The 23320-nt window shown below is 44.7% G+C and overlaps 1 protein-coding gene across 2 annotated transcripts in view; it reads left to right on the forward strand.

Moving 5' to 3' along the window:
• Window positions 1–23320, forward strand: part of NRXN3 (neurexin 3) — a 1462434-nt gene that overhangs the window by 557126 nt on the left and 881988 nt on the right. The gene's annotated exons all lie outside the window — the stretch shown is intronic.

A 23320-nucleotide genomic window follows, 5' to 3' on the forward strand; every position in this document is an offset into this window, starting at 1 on the left:
GGTCTTAGGTGTGAGCAGCAGATTCTTTTCCTTAGTACAGTATTTTACGTGTCTCAGCAGCTGTTGGGGCTAATACTGCTGCAAGAAAAGTGTCTACAAAATTATATTGTCCTGATAGAAGTGCTCTTTAACTGAGCTATCCCGTGGCTCTTTAATGTCTGTAATGCTTTCTGTCTCCCAGGCTTCCTGAAAGCTAGTGCCAATATGCAAGACCATGATTGCTAATAAGCAAAGCTATGATTGCTTTACACTTGCTGAACACTCTTGCAAGTGGCACAGTGGAGGCAAGAAGTGAAAGTGCTACTGTAATGGGCTGTGTTTCTGTTTCTGGGGTTAAAATTACTCCAGAAGTAGCTGCTGAACAGTTGTTCGACGCTTTGAGTTTACTGAGAGCAGATTAGTGATGCTTTGTGAGAGGAACACATACATGCACACAGATCAGCAATGCACGATGGGGGAATCCAGTCTCTTTGCAGGTTGGGCAGACTGTGTGCTGTCAAACATTGTCTGTGTGATCATGGAAAAACCACACTGAAATGTGATTACCATTGTTACACTGTTTGGGAACTAGATTTCCTCCCACCGCCTCCCCACCCCTCTCCTGAGCCCACAGAGCAATGCCTCTGTCTCTGGTCTTGATCACTCTGCTCTTCGTTGGTTCTTAATTCTGGGCGACTATTCCCAGCACAGAACTATGGCCAAACTAATCTTTTTTTGTATCCATCTTTGTTGTTCTTTATTCTCTTTTAATTGTTTAAAGTTTATCACCTAATGTAAGGGCTAGAGTTTAGTCCTTATTTGCAGTATTTACTCATAGGTCCTTGCCCTGCTTGGCCAGTGCACCTTATTCCTGACTTGCAGCATCCCCTGCTCTCCCAGGCCTGACCCGCACTTGAACAAAGACTGCCATTCATCAGCCCTGCTGGTCATGCTGTATAATAGTGTGACAATTCTGTGAGGTGAACAACCTGTTGTTGGGTTGAGATTGCAAAACTCGTGTCTCTTCTGGCTCAAGGTGGATTTGAGCTCTGGTCTTTGTGAGTGAAAAACTAATGCCTGAATCCATTGTATCTCCTTAGTGCTGCTTACACTAATACAAACGAAGGTGCCGGGGGGCACTGGCCCTGCTGTTTTCTAGTTCTCAGTCTCCCATATTGAGAAGACTCCAGGAGTTACGAAGTGAGGAACCAGCCCTCTCTTGAAATGAGACCACCTGGTGGATCAGCATCTGTAGAGAACCAAGAGACATTTTAAAAACACCAAGGTCACTTTCACCTCAAGCTGAGTCTTTTACACTCCTCCCAGTGCAATTAACCCAAACGCTGCACTGCCTGGTGGGCAGCAAGGAGGATGCACTGGAAATGGCACGGTATGGTAGATGGCAGTCACTGATAACTCTATCTCTACTCATCACTTTGAGTCAAATTACTGGTTTGTGGCACTCTCTTCCCCTGATGGGCTATATTAAATCTGGCATAATTTGATGTTATAGATCAGAAATGTTGTAACACAGTGCATCACATCTGGTAAGCGAGCAGTGTGGAGAGTAAGTATCCCATTGGACTTCATTACAATGGACAGAAGTGGATTAGATGGGATAAATAGCAGGTTATTCACTACCAGTCTGTCTTATTCAGAGGAGTTTTCCATTAGCTCTGGTTTGAACAAAGTAATACAGAACATAGCTACCCTCTCACAACTCAGCTTTAAGTAAATACAAAAGTGCCTGAGGTAGGATGAATATCTGAGTCTTCTGTAGTTTAAACAATGGTAGGAGAGAACATCAAAGGATGTAGATAAGAATTCAAAAGTTCACATGCTTATCTCAAGCTTTTCTGGACCTTTTTCATTTAGAAGGTGAGTTGGAGATTTCAAGAGAACAAACTTGTCCCAAGATTTCCTGGTTTTGATGTTTTCAGTTTTACCAGATTAGCAGTTATTGGGCACTGGATTTATTTCAGGTTTTGGTCCTGATTAGAACCAGGGAATGTGGAAGTGTGCAAATAACGTTACTGGTTGGTTTACTTGTGTACCACTGCCCTCCATTGGTTAGAATCAGATCCGAAAACATATGTCCTAACCCTATACTGTTAACAGCTAATAGAGATTCTCCTTTACTTTAGTGGTGGGTTAGAGCTGTGCTTTTGGATCACTTCTATTCTGACTGTTGCCCTGAAATTGAGTGAATGTGGCATGCAGCACAGTGACAGCCATAAATGTCCTAAGTGCCCACAGATTTGTTATAATAATTTGCACTTCTGTAGCTTCTTTCCTCAAATCTCAAAGAGCTTTGTTAACATTAATTAAACCTCACAAATTCCCTCCAAAAGTAGGAATTATTCTCCCTATTTTCAGATGAGCAAAAATGAAGCACAGAGACATTGACCAATATTTGCCATTTCAGACACCCAAAGTTAGGTAACTTGTATTTGGATTTAGCTATCTGCTTTTCAGAAATGCTGACCATTTACATAACCAAGGTCAATGGAGGCTGTGTATGCTCAGCAACTCTCCCTTTTCTTTAGGTAGGTAACTTCCAGCTCAGTTCCCAAGTTTCAGATTTGTCCTCTGACTTTCTCAAGTTCACACAGCAAGTTGTTGGCAGTCAGGAATAGAATCCAGGAGTAGACTCCTGTTCCTCTGCTCTAACTACTAAGCAACACTCTTATTTTAAAAAAAAAAACCTATGGAAAAAAAATCTGAAATTCTGCAAGCCATAAAAATTGAGTTTTGAGTGGAAGGTTTTGGTTAGCTGTTTTATCCTGATCTGTTTGTCCAGCACTAGTTCATATAGTTTGAGTCACAGATACCAGCTTCTTCTGGATTTGGGACCACTGCCTGTCCGATGAATTTACAAGTCATCCAGGATTAAGCTCAGAGTGGATCAGATAACATACATGAGTCTGCATAATGCTTGCAATAGGTATTTCTGGGCTATGTGACTCTGAATCTCACCTTATCATAACATTGCTTACTGATTATGCACGTGGCCAAAGCCAGTCTCAAAGCTTAGTGACCCAACCAAGAATGAGTGCTACTACCCGATATGGGGTCAGAGCTGGGACAGTTTGTGTTGTGCTCCTCTCTGGTAAGCTCTACAAGCCGTGAAATCTAGGGACTTCAGTAGTCTGCAGTTTCCTCTGCAGATACTAGTTCTTATTCTTTAAAATTCCTCCTGTCCTGCAGGAAGGAGGTTTGGCTTTTTCTTTACAGGAACCAATGTTGTTTAATGGCATTCAGTCTGGAGGGCAGGAGGAATTTTCAAGGGGCAGGATTATTTATTTTAAACTTTAAAAGACCAATAGATCTAGCTTCAGAGTAGCAGCCATATTAGTCTGTATCTGCAAAAAGAAAAGGAGGACTTGTGGCACCTTAGAGACTAACAAATTTATTTGAGCATAAGCTTTCGTGAGCTACAGCTCACTTCATCGGATGCATTATCTTGTGTGTGTGCAGAGAATTTACATGTTGTACAACTAGAAGCCATATCTATGTCTTTCTCCTCACCCCTCTGAGCCTGGTACCATCAACCACCATCCTATGCAAACTGCCAGTTTGTGCTTTCTCTCTTCTAATTTCTGTAGTAATGCTGTGACCACTGGTCATTGTTAACTGGTGAGCACTCTTTGCCATAACTTCCGTGGTGATTGATTAGGAGCTGAAATAGACACAGCCTCCCAATCCGTTAACACCCCCCTGGAAATTAGCATAATTGTTCCCTCATTGCCATCTGTGCTGTATCTGAATGCCACTTTCAGGAGGTCGCCACCCTCCGATCTGTAGTTTTGTGAAACTTACTTTTGGAATGTGGCAGTTCTTCGATGGGAGAAGAAAAAGAGGTGAAGGGCCCTCCCCCACCTCCTGGAGTTATAATCACCACTTAGTTTAGCTTGTATTTTAAATTTGGAAGGTGCAGTCTGGAACCCCAAATTAAATGGTATACTGTAATTTTTTCTCAGCTTGTATGTTGTCATTATCCTCCTAATTGCTACCTGCTGTGCTCCATCACACTTCCCCAAATCTGACTTATTTGCCAGGCTTTTTGAATGTTATTTAGTTTACAGTGGGGCTGTTTGCCTTACGTTCATTTTAATTATTACTTTGCTTCTCTGCCTAGTTTCTCTTTTTTTTTCCCCCTTGTGACAGATGTAATGCATCAAAAGTCTTCTGATCTCTCACTTGTGGCTTCTTCTGGGTCACAGGATTCGTAACACTGAATTTATTAATTATTTATTAATAAACATTTATTAATACAGCATCCTAGTTGCCCACAAAGAGCTTACAGAGTAAAGCCTCATACTCCCCCATCTCCTCCAGTACCATAAAATGAATTTGTATATATGCATTGCTGCTTGAGAATGGCCTGGAATGAGGGAGTGCTGTCTCCACAATCTGCTGCCCCCTTGCTCCAGACCATATAGCAGTACCTCTTCCTGGGCTCTGCAGAGTTCAGGCTCCACAGGGGGTGGGGTATCAGGACAGAGGAAGAGCTAGGGGCCTAGTTGGTCTCTGCCGGACTCTTCCTCACACCAAATCCTCAGGCCAAATCAATGAATGTAAATTACTGCTTCCCTGTCCGTACTGCAGACACCCATTTGAAGGGTAACTGGTGCTCAGATAAGGCTGTGGCAGCACAGAGATGCTGCAGGAGCCTGGCTGTTCAGGGGCAGTACCATAGAGGCACGATTATCTTCAGTGGATCCCCTAGAACTGTAGATTTTGAAGTGGAACGTCCATCCTCTTCTGTGAAGTCTAGGGGAGCAAAGAACGCCTTCCTGATAGTCACCTACCCTCAGGGCCCACCATCATGTGGGTGTCTGTAAGAAGAATGGGGCAGACTGCTGCCAACGGTAAGAAGGTGAGTCTTCAGGAGTTGCATGGTGGCAGTTCCACGGGGCACTGATCAGGGCATTCCAGCAGAAGGAAAGGCACAGAGGTGCTTTAGAGAGAAGACCCTGGGGATCATTGAGGTTGGAGGTAAGGAGCTCTCCACCACATTTAGTATCCTGTCTCTGACAGTAGCTAGAGAGATTAAGGGATTTACCCAAGGTCACACAGTGTGTCGGTGGCAGAGCAAGGATATGAACCCTGATTAGCTGAGTCCCAATAGGACTATCCAGGGGACCATTTTGTTTGTCAGAATAATACTATATATCATGTCAGTTTCAGTTATTTTGGTTATTTATTTCAAAATGCCTGTCATTGAGTATATTTGTATTGTTACAGACACACACACATTCTCCCATGAGTAAAGAGTTAAAGAAAACCTTACAACCCAGTTCCTGCTTCTCTGCTCCCTCCCCTTCCCTCCCCCTCCCCCAGAGCGCAGCCAGGAGGCCAAACACTTGCACCCCTTTCCCCCCAGAGCCCAGCTATGCCCCCTGGCCCAGACACTCACAATTCCCTACCGCCCAGAGCCCTGCTGTGCCCCCTACCCCAGCGCGGACACTCACACCCCCTACTCCTACCACCCAGAGGCCAGCGGCGGGGGCCCCCCGGCCCAAACGCTCACAGATCCTATCCTCCTAGAGCCCAGGGATACAGAAGGAGAGAGAGCCTGATTCGCTGTCCCAGGCTTGCACGGAGTTTCCTGCACGCCGCAGCTTCCTTTCTTCAGGGCGTGCTGGGAACTGCAGCTTCTGGGAACCATCCAATTCCCTCCCCTTCTCCCTGGCCTTGTCTTCTATTTGCAAGCTGAGCTCTGCCAGGTCCAGTGGTCCCTAGTGGCAGCCAACATCTCTGCAGCCCATTTCTGTGGGGGGGGGGGAAATTCTGCATGCACAACATTAATTTCTGCAAAATTCTGTATTGTGCAGTGGTGCAGAGTTCCCCCAGGAGTAACTTGTATAACTCACAAAGCAAATATCTTCCATCTTGGATCAGTAATGACCAGAACATGTTCAGTGGCATATGCAAAATGAGTAGGTGGGTCTGAGACCAGTTCTCAGTAGAACAGGAATAGGATGAAACCACTACCACAGCTCGGTCTTTGTTGGCTATCTCAGCAGAGAGACCAAAGGCGTAAAATTCATTGAGACTAAACTCTCCTCTCACTCTAAGAAGTGGACTTGAACTGCTTGACCTAAACAAAGGTTGCTTGTTTCAATTTAAAAGCAACACCAGAGTTTGCAGACCACAACAGCTAATGCCAATGGGGAAAGAACGAAGCCGGAGGTGGAGTGAGTTCTTGAAGTGCCATTTTGGCAGAGCCCCATGCCTTTCTCATTACACTCCTTGACTAAAAGTAACTTTTCCATCTTTGACCTTCTCGTCGGAAATTTCTCCTCAAACAGTTAAGCACCGCTCTGCAAATGTTAGAGTGACATTTGGAGCAGGCTTGAGGAGCTTGTGTGCTCCATTTTGGCTCCCCTGCGTACCTGCCAAGCTTCAGCAAGGCGATAGCCCCACACTCCTCACTTCCCAGGGCTAACACTAACATTTACCAGCTACAGTTTTCTCTGTCTGCAAATATTTCCACTGCCTTGCCTGATGCTCTTACACCTCCTCATTAGACAGAATCCCTCTGAGTGCAGTCTGGAGAGAGCAGACACTGAGTTTATCATTTAACATTTACCTTTCATTATGGATTGAGGGTTTTTTTCCCTTCAATTTATTTTTTCCCCTTTGTTCGTTTTTGGTGGGAAATTTCACATGCCAAGCCCAGCTCTGGTTAGAATGCTATAGCCCACTTTGTAGACTAGTTACAGGTAAACCTCACAGGATCTGGGCAGTTGGCTCATATTAGAGGGCAGATAAAACCCAGAAGCCTGAGGTCCAAAGGGAGCGGGATTTGAGTCTACTGATCCAAATAGGCATCTCTGATTCAGATCCAAGGCTGGAAGGGGCCTTGTCAAGGTTCCTTCCCCACTCTGAACTCTAGGGTACAGATGTGGGGACCTGCATGAAAACCCCCTAAGCTTATTTTTACCATCTTAGGTTAAAAACTTCCCCAAGGTACAAATTATTTTACCTTTTGCCCTTGGACTTTTGCTGCCACCACCAAATGTCTAACCGGTATTATTATTAGGAGGGAGTCCGTTTGGAAACGTCTTCCCCCCCGAAAATCCTCCCAAACGTTACCCCCACTCTTTCTGGGGAAGGTTTGATAAAAATCCTCACCAATTTGCATAGGTGAACACAGACCCAAACCCTTGGATCTTAAGAACAAGGAAAAAGCAATCAGGTTCTTAAAAAGAGAAATTTTAATAGAAGAAAAAGTAAAAGAATCACCTCTGTAAAATCAGGATGGTAAATACCTTGCAGGGTAATTAGATTCAAAACATAGAGAATCCCTCTAGGCAAAACCTTAAGTTACAAAAAGACACAAAAACAGGAGTATCCATTCTATTCAGCACAGCTTATTCTCTCAGCCATTTAAAGAAATCAGAATCTAATGCATATCTAGCTAGATTACTTACTAAGTCCTAAGACTCCATTCCTGTTCCGTCCCATGGCAAAAGCATCACACAGACAGAGAGAGAGGCTTTGTTTTTCCCTCCCCCCAGCTTTTGAAAGTATCTTGTCTCCTCATTGGTCATGTGCCAGCGAGGTTATCCTAACTTCTTAACCCTTTACAGGTGCAAAGGTTTTTCCTCTGGCCAGGAGGGATTTTAAAGGTGTTTACCCTTCCCTTTATATTTATGACAGGCCTATTTTCAGGTTCTGGTTCAGATCAATCTAAAATTTCTTGGAAACTTTTATGAACTTTCCACTCAAAATGTGGTGGTTTCCTAAGATTAACAGGCTCCTTGAAATTTTATCCAGTTTGAGGTGAAACCTTATAAAAAAGACTCTTAAGTATTCACAGTAATGTTTCAAAACACTGTGCCTTAGAGCAGAAATATTTCATGGCTTGAGAAGTGGGTGGGTGGGTATGTTGGAGACTTCTTGTTGGCATGAGCTGAACATACTGAGAGAATAGCTTTTTCTCACTACACTCTGCTTGTGTTTGGAACCCAGAATAGCAGAAGCAGTTATTACTGTGGAAAAATAATGGGGAATAAGGTATTCAGTCTTTCGTCTTCTTCCCAACAAACAAAAAAGCTGGGTTTGAGTTTCAAGTTAAAGTTCAGGTTGGTTCATAATTTGTTCCAGCCAATTAAACCATCTAGCCTGGTTTTCCAACTTACTTGCAGTCCTCTAAAGCTGAAGTAATATTTTTAAAACAATAATTCAACAAATTTCACTATTTTTTTTAAAAATAAATTTATCAAGTGTTTTGAAAATTAGTGACCCCAGTCTGGTCTATTTTACGCAAACCTTTATTAGTTATTTCAGTTTACAGTACTGACCTCTGAAATATTAATTCATTATGATTATTAATATTATTTAATTACTCCAACAATGAGCTAGGCCTCCTGAAAAGTGGTTGCTTGAACACCTTGTAGCCAGCTTTCATCCTAGCCTCCCTCATCTTCTACTTTCCTTTAGGGCTGTATCTCTCTTTTTGGGGTCATTATCACCCATTTCAGAAATTGCTTTGTGTCTCCTTCATGAATGCATTCTCTGTGTGCTTAACAAATAATAATGATAGTAATAATTTCTTGGCAGGTTAAAGTCTTTAAAGAAGCAGAATGTCTTTGTTCTTACTAGTACAATAAAACCCATCCAGTTGCAGTTTAGTGATATTACTTGTCGTACATTTTGTTAGACTAATGAAAACATTTACCATTTCTAGTTTAATGGGTCATTTTCAAGCAGATATTTAAAAATGGTTTTATTTGTGTTCTCTTTTATTCTGGGCTCTTTTCCTTTGGCAAGCTAAGTAGGGTCAGGCCCAATGGGTACTTGGATGGGAGAAATCCAAGGAAAATACAATTTGCTGCATAAAATATTGTTGTTCATTCAGTAATGAATATGAATAGTGCTTTTTCCTCGAGTCTGTATGAAACCAGTGCCTCAGTACAGTGCTAAGGAGTGTAGTGCTGCAAGATGTGGTCGATGAGATTCAAAACCAGGGTCCTGACCATTTGTGATCACATTTAAAGATCCCATTGCAATTTTCACAGGAAAAGGAGTGGAAACTCCTGTATCCTGGCTAAATTCCAGATTGGGAAATTAAATTCTTCCTCCAAAACTCTTGTTGTTTTACTGGTATGAGGCATTCTTAATTTCCTTTCCTAAACTGTTGTTTCACAGTGCTGTGCCCTGTTAAACAGTGGTTTCTGGAATGCAGCTGCTCTATTTCAGTGGTGCAGGCAATAAACCTCACAACCAATAGAGGGAGCACAAGCATAAACCACTTTTGTGTGTGTATGTAATTGTTGGCTGTTGCTTTGGACAGTTAGTGTGGTATGTTCTGGGTTTGGTGTGAGGATTTTCTTCAGATATATTTAGTAATTTGGCAGATGTTTCTCATTGTAATTTTTAGAATTATTAAACTTGGCCCACAATTTGGCTTATTCTGTGTCTTTTAACTCGATTTTTTTTCTGTCTAAGCCTGTAAGAATGAAATGGACACTGTCTCCCAGGTTTCAGATATAATCTCACCTTAAAAATTCCTTATCTATCTTAAAATATTCCTAGAATTTGGAAAAGACTTGCCCTACATCATGGAGGCTATAAGTGTCTTAATGTGGGTTCTACCTGAAAAGTGACTTGGTAGATATGGCTTTGTGAAGTTCCATGTTTTTTGTGCCTCAGTGATTCCAGATCAGAACATTTACTTTTTTTTTCCTGTTTTTAATTGACAGTGTTGGGATCTGAGAGTCAAGCTGGGTTCTTTCCTTCTCATGCATCATCACAATAATATATTTCTGCAGGTCAAATTAGGTCCTCAGTGACTTCTCTGAAGTCCCATTGCCTTCCACTGGTTAGCACAGATGTATCTGATGATGATGGACAGGAAGGAATAGTCCCTAGCTCACTGTCTCAGCTGTGCTGGCTCTGAAGAGCTAGCAGAAGTAATAGCAGTCAGAATGTATTTTTGTCACACAAGTCAACAGATGTAACCCAAGGGCCAGGTCTGTTGAGTAAGATACCATTTTTATTTAGGTTTCAGAGTAGCAGCTGTGTTTGTCTGTATCCGCAAAAAAGAAAAGGAGGACTTGTGGCACCTTAGAGACTAACACATTTATTTGAGCATAAGCTTTCATGAGCTACAGCTCACTTCATCAGATTTCATCACTTTCCAGAGTTTAAATCTATTTATGGCACAAACTCATTTCTGGTGTAACTCAATCTACTTCATCCTAAATTACACAGGAGATGATCATGTGGCCCCTGAGTGATTAGGAAATGTGACCTAAACAGTCATTTTGCAAACCTGGATTTCATATATACTTGAGACTCATTCTTATGGGATCTATTCTGTTGGGTCATGTGAGTTAGAAATCCCTTCATTCAGATACTTGAGCAGGTTGTGTTTAAGTGCTGTATTTTTAAAATGTAACATTGGTTTTCAAGACCATTTTTATTGGAAGCTGCATGTCTGCTGGGGGTATTTTAAAAGGAAGGAAGGCTGACACATTTATGTGTGGAGTGGAAAGAGGTGTGTTGTGAAATGGAACTAGCCACATAAAGGTTTTGCTCAGGTTATAGTCAAAGTCCTTGAGCATTTCTTCATTCTTGGAGATAGCATTCTGAACTGGTGCTTGAAAAAATGTCTGAAATGCTTGGGGTCTGTATTCCCAGTAACACAGATTCTTCTTCTGATCGTGTCACTATGGATGTTCCACTGTAGAAGTGCTTGCGTGCCTGTCCTGCTGATCAGAGTACTTTGGTAGCAGTGTCCATAAGGCCCACACATGTACTGCCTCCCCTTACGCCTCACCCCGAGGCTAGTCAGCATGCGCGGGCTAACCCCACCTCAGTTCCTTCTCAACTGCCCCTGGCTAGAGACAAAGCTGTTCGCACTCCGTTAGGTACCATTACTTTCGATCTATAGTTAGTTAGCCTCCTAGTTTTAGTTGTAGTTCTAGTTGCAGTTTTTCCCTTTTCTCCCTAAAAAAGAAACTGCTTTCCCTATTTTTTTCCTTCTCGCTGGGGACCCTTCCCATATGGGGCATGCCTTCTTCACTAGGCTTCAAAAGTGCCTCTCCTGCGACAGGAATTACCTCTTTGCAAATGAGCATTCCCAATTACTTCGCTACTTTGGGGAAGACCACATTCAACAAAAGTATGGTCTCTGCCAGCAACTCAGGCACTGGTCTTGTAAGGACAGAGAGCTCAGACTTCTCCACAGCCCTCCACATATAAAGGTTGTGGGTCGAAGAAACAAGCCACTGACTCCTCTCACACATTGTCGAAAGAGAGCAGGAGTGAGCCTCAACATAGCCACAAACACTCTCCAGCATGTTTGATATCCTTGGTACTGTCAGCACCGAGACTTTCTCCGACAGGTACTCATGGAAATCCCTCAGTGGCAGGTATCATTGACAAGCCCACGGATCTGATGGGCACGGGCACAGAGTCAACAGCACTAAGGGACAAGGACAGGAGTAGGCACTCCTCTAAAAAGATATTGCCAGTATGCGATCCTACATCAGTACCATCATTGATGCCTCATTCGGCATAAGAGCGACTGATACGGACAAGATCTCTGCCCTCCCACAGTACTGCCAATGGCATCGAGTCGGTCGGTACCACCAAAATTCTGACACTCTAGGGACCTCTGTGTATTGGATTTATTGGAGACGCCTCTTTTTGGTTCTTCCAGAACCTCTGCACCGAGTCTTCAACTGAGTTTTTGCCACTGCCCTGTCGTTCTCCCCCCACTCTCCAGTGAGGGTTTGGATAGTGATCTTATGAAGCTGGCATTACAGTACTCTTCCCAGACTCCTTATGGTGCCCAATAACAACAGAGTCCTCGAGCATTCTCTCAGATGGCCTCACAACCACCATCTTGGTATGGTGACCCATGGGTACCACCACCGACCTCTGGGGTACCCCCAGCCCAGTGGCCATACTGGGATCTTTGGGCTGCATATTGCCATCATGCCTCTCAAGCTTCTAGCTCCACCTGAGAACCCTCAAGGCACACCCCTTTGGCCACGGCTTCCCGAGCTTTGGAACCTCTAGAAGAAATCCATGTAAGAACACAAGAGTGCTGTTGAGGATGTGATCACTGGGGACTCCGCCTCCTATGCTATTTTCGGCTCCACAGTACCATCATCTGTAACTGACCTGATTCCCAAGTCCCAGCTCTCCAGTGGGAATACTGCTCAGAAGTCACCTATAGTGGAGCACCCGTAGCGACACAACTCGAAGAAGTTACTCATCTTGTGCAGTAACGATGGTTCTTCGAGATGTGTGTCACTATAGGTGCTCCATAGTCCATCCTCCTTCCCTCTACTTCAAAGTTCTTGTCAATGACTCTGGCAGAGAAGGGACTGAGGTGGGTTAGCCCATGCATGCTGACTAGCCTCATGGTGGGGCACAGGGAAGACAGTGCATGTGCAGACCTAATGGACACTGCTACAGAAGTTCTCCGATCAGCAGCTCAGGCATGCAAGCACACCTACAGTGGAGCATCCATAGGGACACACATCTCAAAGAACCAATGTTACTGCACAAGGTGAGTAACTTCATCATGTGAGTGCACTTTTACTGCTTAGGTGTTGTTTGCAACCTGAGAAGTATTTAAATGTGCATCCCTTTTGGTCAGCTTATAACTGTTTATTTGCAGCTTGAAATGACTTTCCACTAGAAACTATCCGATGAAGTGAGCTGTAGCTCACGAAAGCTTATGCTCTAATAAATTTGTTAGTCTCTAAGGTGCCACAAGTACTCCTTTTCTTTTTGCGAATACAGACTAACACGGCTGCTACTCTGAAATCTGCTGATTCAGGCAAACTTGTAGTGGTTTAGTGTAGTGGATGCATCGAAATGGGAAACAGATTGAAACCACTGAATTCATGTCCCCTGTGGCTTAAATACAACTTTTCATGGAGTATGGACTCCTCTCCCTCCCCCCACCCCCCCGCAGCTTTCAGTATGATCTCTCCAGGACAAGGAAAGGGAACATAAATGGGGAGACAAGAGATTATAGTAGGGGAGGCAGCAAGAGGAGGCACAGGTGGAGGTGGAGAAGAAAAGAAAGCAGGAAAGAATGGAGAGAATAAGACAGCAAGAGAGAGAGAATAAAGCAGCCCTTGAATGTTAGCTTTGTGTGACTGATTTCAGAGTATGCCTATTGCTGTCTTGCTAGGAGGTGTCTGAAGGGCCCTGTGGAGGAACAGGGGAGAATTGTTCCTTTAGCTGATAAGTGTAAAATTAAAGCTGGCAGGACCCCAATGCAGAGGGCTGGGAAGCTAATCACTCCTAATAACATATTGACTTTCATAGATCCCTGGCCATATGTCAGCAGCTTTGCATCAGTGCCTGGTTTCTCTCTCTCCCCACTACCACGCTCACAGTAACATGGCTCCTGGCTTTGGGGTGGCTGATAAATGTAGCTTATCTTTTTGTCTTTGCAAATATGTCTCCCTAATCTGGGTCAGGCCAGGCACCCCTGCTGGGCACAGTGAGCTTCCCCAGCCACTGCAATCAGAACTCCATCAGGGCATCCAGGATGTCTCTGCATACTGCTATATGTTGGCGTGAGCACCATATCTGGGCAGAAACTTGCAGTGAAAGGTGCTGGACTGAGATTTCAAGAGCCTGAAGCCCTCTGGTTATTTCCAGGACTGGGTCAGCACTGGACAGATTTCCCCTATCTTCTGGCCATCAGTAATGCCTCTACTCTAATCATTTGAGACCACTTTCAGGTTTGAGGGCATAGTTCAGTCTCCAGGGCCCATTCGGTCCTTGGCTTCACTGCTGAGCCTCCCAGCAGGTGGGACAAATTAGTGCCTCTTAAGAGGGGTTTTTGTGTGTGTGCTGTGGGTATCTGTCTTCTAGGATCTAGGTGTCATGACTAGGGCTTGGTGGTCCAACCTAGTGGTTGGAGCAGGAGTCAAAGTTAGATGTCAGCAAACTGAGGCAAGGGTCAGAGTCTGAGACCAGGGATCAGGAAAAAGGTAGGAAGGAAAGAACCAGGAACAGGTCAGGAGAGCAGGGTTCAAGAGTCGAGAAAGAAGGACTGAATGAAAGAAATGAATCCACCACTAAGATGGACTGAATCTGTAAATTGTATCCACTGAGTATTTGCCTTGGATTGTTGCTGCCTAGAGGGTCATAGAAGCAATTGTTTGTTTCATATGGAAAGAGCTATTGGGACTGTGTGTGTGAGAGAGAGAGAGAGAATATGTGATTGAGTTCTTGGCAATACTAGTGCTTGTGGTTGGGAAAGAGCTAAACACTCCTTTCTTTCCACTCACATCCTTACATGATACTTACTGGCATCGTTGCTGCCCAAGTTCCAGGCCAGCTGGCTCCCTGGCCTTCTCCCACATGCAGCTGGGAGCTGGGCACCTGAGTGCTGCCGGCATGGTAGGTGCAGGTTTATTTCTTTTACAAAATGTTTCTAAATTTGGTTCAGTATTGACAGCCCTGAGGAATGAAGTGCTCAGGTATGGCGAGGTAATAGCTCTACAAGCGTCTCTCACAAATACAACTCCTGCCAATCTGCCCTAACCTTAACCTAGAGTGGCCACTCTTAGGAGTGAGAGAGAGAGTCCAGTCTGCATGGACCATTCAGACCTTAATCATTACTGAGGGCCATATTTTGTGTTGTGTTTGTGTAATATGGCCACCTGACCACTAGGTGCTGTCTTGAGACCCATCAACTAATTTGACAAAGTCCACCAAGGTACCAGTGGCTAGGCACAACTTTTGAGAACAAGGGAATGGAATGTAAACTTGTAGCAAAGAGGTGAAAGGTCAGTAAGTCATCACCAGTCCTCTAATCCTTCCTTCCTTCCTTTCTGCGGGCTGCTCTCTGTGGTGGAGAAAGAAGGGGTGTTTGCCAGGATTCATACACAGCCTGCATATCAGATTGCAGCAATCATTCTCTTTAATTCAGAGGTGCAGCCTATGGGGACTACATGCTCCACAGTGCAATACTCCATCTTCATCTGAGCAGCCAAGGCACTTGGATATAGACGTAACCCTTCTGCCAGGTGGAGCCAGCAGCAACCAAGGCTGGGTTCAGTATCTAGGGGTTCCTTTCCATCGATAGAACACAAAATCGGCTTGAGCCCCCACCCAGTAACCTGGGAAAATGACACACCATCCCTGGGCACCTCTCAGAGGCAATACTTTCCCACTCACAAGCACAGAGTGCGAGTGTAGAAAAGAAACTTTTAATAAATGAGGGAAGTAACTGGGCATTAATTTGGGAAAACACCGCAACAGGGTTCATAAACAAACCATGAGCAAAAGACCCATCTCCACGTCAGTTGGAGAGTGTCCTTTTCCCTTCAGGTTCTTAAGTCTAGCAACCCAAACGTCTTTTACGTGCCTGACCCTTCTCTGCACCCCACTCACAGTTGCTGTCCTTGGTCAGTGCAGACCCAGATTTCAGAGGTGCATCTGCAGAGTTCACTTCCCATCCTGGGTGGGGGGGGGGGCAAAGAGGCACCTTTCTCGCTCCACTGCTTGAGCACTCGCTCAGCACCCCTCTTTGCGGGGCTCTGCTATGGCCCTCTCCGCCAGCTGTCTGCTCATCGTGCCTCTCTGCCAGCCGCCCTGCTGGCCACATGCTGTGCCTCTCCACCTCACCCACCACTCATTCACCAGCTGACTGTCAGTCAACTAGTGCTGCCACCTGCCTCTCTTCTGTGACCTCTGTACATCAGTGTCTTAGTAATTTTCAGCTCTTTGGAGGCTGGGCAGAAACACAGCCCCATCTCAAGTAATTTCAGCTCTGATTTTTAGCTCTAGCAGGCAGGGCATAAACCCACTCTTACCATAACATGGTTTCAGCTCTGATTGAGCACTTAAAATAACAAAGAGGCTCCTCATGAAGCTTATTTAGCTCTTCCTTTGAACAGTGGGGAGGAACAGGATTAATGTATCCAGGGAGGACCCTTAGGGAGAGTCCACACCTCCTGGCGGGGACACCTGGTCCCACACCTCTTACTTTCACAAGGCTCTAGCATTTGAGCCCTTGGCTTAACAAGGCTCTTTCAGTTGAGGGTGGCCCCCTTATTTGGCACAGGTTAAGCACAGTCCTGCTTTCCTGTATTCCTACAATAATTACAACATTGGTAACAGTATTTCACTACCCCTGCATTCAGTACTAAGGTGATTTGTAACCCAACACTAGCCAAAGTTGATTACTTTGACACTGCTCTATCTGCTGCATATCTAAGCAGAGCAGGAGCAAACTGTATTTACATAAACACACCCAAAATTTGTTAGTCTCTAAGGTGCCACAAGTACTCCTTTTCTTTTTGCGAATACAGACTAACATGGCTGCTACTCTGAAACACACCCAAAGTCTCTCCCCCTCCCAGCTAGCTGTCAGGGAAGCATTCATTCAGATCCTGCTTACATAGATATAGCATTATACACTGAAACTTGTGTTCACCGGTCACACCTCTGAGTTAAAGGCGAGGGTGAGCACAGGTCATCTGGTAAAGATTAATGGGATGTATTTATGCCATTGGCCACTCTTCAAACTCGTGTGTTTTAACTGGTGGACTTTGTCAAATGGCCATTCTGTACTCGTGATGTTTACAGAGCTAACACTAACCCTAGCGAATGTTGCATGACTGTGTCATAAGCACATCCTGAGGATCCCTATGGGACTCTAGCACTCAATCCAAGCACAAGTCTGCTGAGTTATTTTAATGTTTAATGAAAGGTGGTCTGGTGGAATGAGCCTGGATTGACAGCCCTGAAAGCCCTCCTCCCCCACTTCTCAGAATAGGAATGGCATGGGCAGTTTCAGGGTAAACTTCTCCCCTTGCACATATCTCATCTCTAGTTTGCTTCAGCCCTGGCCTGGAGGAGAGGGAGGGGTTTTTTGTATGCTGAGAGGTGATCTCCTGCTTTTTGTTGGCTCACCCCCTGCACCCGTTATCAATTCTTAATGCTTTAAATATTAGAGGTGAGCTACAGCCACCACACTTGAATCAGAGTTTGGGACTGAAGTTAGATCCCTTCCGCAACCCCTATCTTCAAAATCCATTTGCCTTTAGGTTCTGGTTCAGCCTATGATACAGAAATCCTCATCATGAAATTCAGGTGTGCGGTTAGGCCTAGTTTTTTGTACTCCAGCAATTCTGGGAGCTGTTCTGGTTCCTCTCTAATAGATATAAATAATAATAATTAAAAATAATTAAAATCTCGACTTTTTTGTTTGCCTGCACCCCTAGCACTACAGGTAAATCTATAGAACAGGGAGTGGGGGAGCTGAATTATGCAGGCAGACCCTCTTTGCAGGAAAGGGGCTTCTCTCTGGATCTCTGCTCTTCCTAGCGTTACTGTTGCTTCTCCGCTTTTTCTTTGAGCTCTGGAAGAAGACAGTAGTAGTAGCTTAAACAGGTGCAAAATGGCTTCTGCATATCTAATAAATAGCACTGTGAATAGGGAGGGAACAGATTTGCGGCTCTTGTTAGATACACTCCAAATGCTTAATTTGTGCCAGGGTCGAGCCCAAGCACCTCTGGACTTGCTGCATCAGTTATGAATGTAAAAAAAAATTGCTTGAGCCCTGGTATTTCTTTCATTATAAATTAAGTACTATGCACCCCCCGCACCCCAACTCCCCACAGGCAGTAGTGCAAACAACTGTTTTATGCAGAACACATCTGAGCTGAAGGCCTCAAAAGGCCATTTCATGCTTGACTGCACTTTCTAATGCAATCCACAGTGAGACGGGTGGGGGAGAGTGTGTGTGTGTACACATAGCCTGTGAATATATGTATAATTTTCAGTACATTTGGTTCCAGCTTGCAGCTGCAGGTGGCAAGTTAGGGATGCAGAAGTGAAGGGGAAAGTGATTGATTGGATTTTGATAAGCCAAGCCCACCTCCCCAATCTGAAAAAGGTGCTTCCATTTTCCTCTGTGTCCCCTAGCCAAGAGCAGATGTATTTCTCTGGGTGATGTATGTCACTAATGGCTGGCACGCAGAGGGTGTAAGGCTGTGCAGATGGGGGCAGGTGTCATGTGGACTGGTGTATGAGAGTGGGCGGGAAATGCAGATGAGGAGAATGGTTAGTTATTTGTATGTTACTTGGTGATCCCATTATTGCTTTGATGTGGAGAGAATTTAATGGTGTTAACAAAAGTCAGAGATTCTGGCGTATTAGTCTCTCCATGCCATACCAGTAGTATGATCTGCTAGTGAACCTACAAACAAGTACTGATTCCCCACCATGCCTCCCAACCATCCACACGTCCAATCTTCACCATATCTGCTCCACCTACATACTTTTATATCTACTGCTCTTACTCCACCCCATTCACAAACCCATTTCTACATTACAGCTGCCTCCCCACCACAAATCCAGCCATGTGCTATCTCCTGCAACTAGGCACATGTGGACATACACCCTCTTCCTCTCACACATACATCCACTGTCTCCTATAGTCACATACCTGCTTGCCTTCCACACCTACCCTCTCACTCACTTCCCCAACTTGGAGAGAAACTGATATTGGCTCTAGTTCCAGCCAACTGCAGAGTCTGGATTCTGTTGACAAAAAAAGAATAATTCCATTATAAGAGTGACTTTGTAGATTGAACTTGAAAGAGACAGCAAGGGAGTGAGGGAAAGATAAATAGAGAGCATTTTCAGGGCAGTGGAACAGAATCCTTAAACAATGAAAGGGCTGCAATAGCCACTACAAATCCCACCCATTTTTAAGTGGAATACAAGAGAGCATACTATTGGGGAAACACAGCTGTTTGTCCAGGACTTTGAGCAGCCCTTGGATAGCTGTGGGCAGGAAGGAGAGCATATTGCTTCTTCCCAAAAATGGTGTGACCTGCATATTTTGGAGCTGGAGAGGCAGTAAGGACTGGCTCTTTCAGGCTTATCATGCCTGTGTCTAAAAATTCAGCTTATGTAAGGACTCAGAAGTTCTGCTGGGAACTACCAGGGAAGGGGATGAAATTAAAAGAGAGAACATAGTTTCCGAATATCATGGAAAAACTGCGTCAGTGAGATCCCATAAGCTTGTGGAATAGTTGCCCCAAAGTGGTGGAAGTCCCATCACTGGGGACAACAAAAACAAAAAACAAACAAAAAAATGTGTATTAGAGAGCAATCATGTCTTGATCCCAGCGAGGAGGACTAGGTAGGCCCTATGCAATGCTTTTCAGGATTACTCAAAATGTCTAGTTTCAGAGTAGCAGCCGTGTTAGTCTGTATTGGCAAAAAGAAAAGGAGTACTTGTGGCACCTTAGAGACTAACAAATTTATTTGAGCATAAGCTTTTGTGAGCTACAGCTCACTTCATCGGATGCATTTGGTGGAAAATACAGAGGGGAGATTGATATACACACACAGAAAACATGAAACAATGGGTTTATCATACACACTGTAAGGAGAGTGATCACTTAAGATAAGCCATCACCAGCAGCGGGGGGGGGGGGGGAGGAGGAAAACCTTTCATGGTGACAAGCAAGGTAGGCTGTTTCCAGCAGTTAACAAGAATATCTGAGGAACAGTGGGGGGTGGGGTGGGGGAGAGAAATAACATGGGGAAATAGATTTACTTTGTGTAATAACTCATCCATTCCCAGTCTCTATTCAAGCCTAAGTTAATTGTATCCAGTTTGCAAATTAATTCCAATTCAGCCACTGTTCCTCTGATATTCTTGTTAACTGCTGGAATTAGCCTACCTTGCTTGTCACCATGAAAGGTTTTCCTCCTTTTCCCCCCCCTGCTGCTGGTGATGGCTTATCTTAAGTGATCACTCTCCTTACAGTGTGTATGATAAACCCATTGTTTCATGTTCTCTGTGTGTGTGTGTGTGTGTGTGTGTGTGTGTGTGTGTATTTAAATCTCTCCTCTGCTTTTTCCACCAAATGCATCCGATGAAGTGAGCTGTAGCTCACGAAAGCTTATGCTCTAATAAATTTGTTAGTCTCTAAGGTGCCACAAGTACTCCTTTTCTTTTTGCGAATACAGACTAACATGGCTGCTACTCTGAAACCTGTCATTGGAGTCTGTTTTTGAAGCTTTTTTGTTGAAGAATAGCCACTCTTAGGTCTGTAATCGAGTGACCAAAAAGACTGAAGTGTTCTCCGATTTGGTTTTTGAATGTTATAATTCTTGACGTCTGATTTGTGTCCATTTATTCTTTTACGTAGAGACTGTCCAGTTTGACCAATGTACATGGCAGAGGGGCATTGCTGGCACATGATGGCATATATCACATTGGTAGATGCGCAGGTGAATGAGCCTCTGATAGTGTGGCTGATGTGATTCGGCCCTATGATGGTGTCCCCTGTATAGATATGTGGACATAGTTGGCAACGGGCTTTGTTGCAAGGATAGGTTCCTGGGTTAGTGGTTCTGTTGTGTGGTGTGTGGTTGCTGGTGAGTATTTGCTTCAGATTGGGGGGCTGTCTGTAAGCAAGGACTGGCCTGTCTCCCAAGATCTGTGAATCACTACCACCTGTGTACAGCCAGAGGGAGCCCTGTATGCCCACTATGGGAAACTTCCTCATCCACTGGCTACTGTCCACACAGACGCTTGCTCCACAGACTTCTCTCTTTCCCTCTGCAGGATAGCATTTTACACCCCCCCATTTGTTACATTTGAATGCCCAGTTCCCTATCTTCAGGACACCCACAGTATACACTGATCCACTGGCTCAGTGGAAACAGTGCCACAGTTCACTGGTTTCACCTCTGTTCAGCACTCTCCTTAGCATATGGCACTGAGGCAGGATTGTAGTAAAACCAAATTGAAGTTTATTTAAGAGCTTGAGATAAGGATTCAAAAATAAAAGCAAGTATAAGGGTTTGGAAACGTAAGGTCACAGATAAAGGCAAAGCATAAAGGCAATATATAGCCTATACTTATTAACAAGTTCTTTTCTTGTCTGATAAGGTGTTTCTCACTCAGTGGTTTGTTTTTACAGCACTTGTCCAGTTCTGAAAACTGGGATCTATCTTTCAAGAGACACCCCAGCTTTCAGAATCCCTCCTCCATAACGGATGTCTCCTTGTCCACTTTCTCCTTCCCTTAGACAGAGATTATTGTCCTTTGACCCAGCGGGGTCCCTAGTGAGAGACTTTTATTTGGCTTCTTTTGTCTTTTTAAATGCTGAAACCTACGTCTGGCCCAGACTGTACGTGAAAACTAGCACCGTGCACAGATGTCCATTTCCTCATGTTGCTTAGGTCAGCTCTCAGACGTTCCTCCCCCCCCCCACAGGAATAGGTTTTGCTCCCAACTGATTTGGAACATTATATCCTACATGTTACATAACTCTAAAATTGTTTCCCATAGAAACATTTTGCAGAACCCATGACAATTAGCTAGTTCTTAGCTTTTGGCAGAGACCACACATGACCCCTTTTGATGAAAGAGTAAGATGGCTGGACAGAGAGGTAATACTCGTGCCTGGGCCTGCCTGTGTCACACCATAGGAAGTCTTTTCAAACTCTCTTACATGATTCTATGATTAATATCCCACGTGTAGTGATTGCTATAACTCAGTGTTATCTCCCAGGGAAAGGGGACACTAATTCATGTATTGTGTTTATGGAATTTATAAAATTTACTAATCCAGGGACCCCTTATGCATATTCAGGGACTGAAACAATAATTATAAATCTGTACAGGTTGCCAGAGTTTTAGCATGAGACTTCATTTCCATCTCTTTAGAGATGTACATCAGTCTCCTCAGGCAAAAAACTTGTGGAAATAGAGAATATTAAGTACTTATTTTTATAGCTCCTTTCCTCCCCTCACACCTCTATTTTCTGTAACGTCCTTGAAGAAGATGGAAAAATGTAATTTCTTTCCTGACTCTGATTTTCCTTTTCCATTTTCCTGTGTACAGCCAGAGGGAGCCCTGTATTCTTCCTACCCCTATGCCAGGGGTCTCAAACACGCGGCCCACGTGCAGCCCTGGGGTTATTTTCTACGGCCCGCCAGCTCCCCGCGGCCTCCCAGCCTTTACCTAGAGCGGCTCCGGATGGCCCGGCGCGCACTGGGAAGGCACAGGGATCTGTGTGTTGCCCTGGCTGCTACTCCAGGTACCTCCCCCGAAGCTTCCATTGGCCGCGGTTCCCCGTTCTCAGCTAATGGGAGCTGCGGGGGGCAGTGCCTGGAGGCATGGCCAGAGCAACACACACATCCCTGAGCATGTCCCCCCTCCCCCCCGGTTCCAGCTGCTTCCCGGAGCAGCGCAGGGACGGGGCAGGGCAGGCAGGCAGGGAGCCTGCCCTGCCTCCGGTGTGCGCTGGGCTGGAGCCCGCCCACCGATCCCTTCCTGCACCCCGACCCCCTGCCCTGAGCCCCCTGCCGCACCCCGCAGCCCTCCTGCACCCCCTGTGGGAAGGGGGGTAGAGTTAGGGTGGGGATTTCGGGGAAGGGGTTGGAAGGGGGGTGGGAAGACTTGGGGCAGGGGCGGGGCCTCATGGAAGGGGTGGAGTGGGAGCAGTGGAGGGGGGGTTCATGATGTGACCTTCAGGCCAATGTAGTAGTCCTCATGTAGCCCTCGTCGTCATTTGAGTTTGAGACTCCTGCTCTATCCTATGCCATTTCCTGTGTTTCTAGTGATACTTAAACCTGACATGGGTCTTGGTTTGTTTCTTTCCTTGTTTTGCATCACAGCACCATTGATCATATCAGCATGTCTCCAGGAACGTTAGCCAACTTGTACCAGTAAGGGAAAAAATAATAGAGGAAGAAAAGTCAGAGCTAGAAAAGACTTATTTGGAAACCTGCACCGTGCCTGTACATATTTGTCCCCTCAAATATCCCCTCCATTAAAACAAATGAGTTTTACACACATCCCAAGGAGAGAACAAACTCATAAGCTCATAGGATCACATGCAAAATAGAAGCAGAGAGGACCTGATAGTCCATCCCTGGCTAATATTTCCTGTAGTCTATTCTGCAGGGCTTTACCCAACCTAGTTTTTAATATCCCCAAGCAATGGGAGTTCAACCACTTTTCTTGGAAGACTGTTCCACGCACTAACTTACTCAAAGGTAAATTTTTCCTGCTATCTAGCCTCAATTTTTCTTTTGCTCATCTTCACCCTTTTCTAGTTATACTTCCTTGATCTATTCTAAACAATGCCTCTCCCTCTCAGGATTTCTGTAGGTCCTAGATGAAAGATAACACACATGGGTTTTTTTCTTAATTTCTAACAATGGGGTTTTTTTTAAAAAAGTGAGGCTTGACATGTTTTCTGTGTGTTTCTTGTCCTTGTAAAATTCCTGGTACCCATTTTTGGGCCACAAACATCCCTCTGGATGATAGTCAGCTAGACCTTTAGGCTGACTGGCAGCTCACTGAAC

Source organism: Dermochelys coriacea, chromosome 6 (assembly GCF_009764565.3).
Source record: "Dermochelys coriacea isolate rDerCor1 chromosome 6, rDerCor1.pri.v4, whole genome shotgun sequence".
NCBI lineage: Eukaryota > Metazoa > Chordata > Testudines > Dermochelyidae > Dermochelys > Dermochelys coriacea.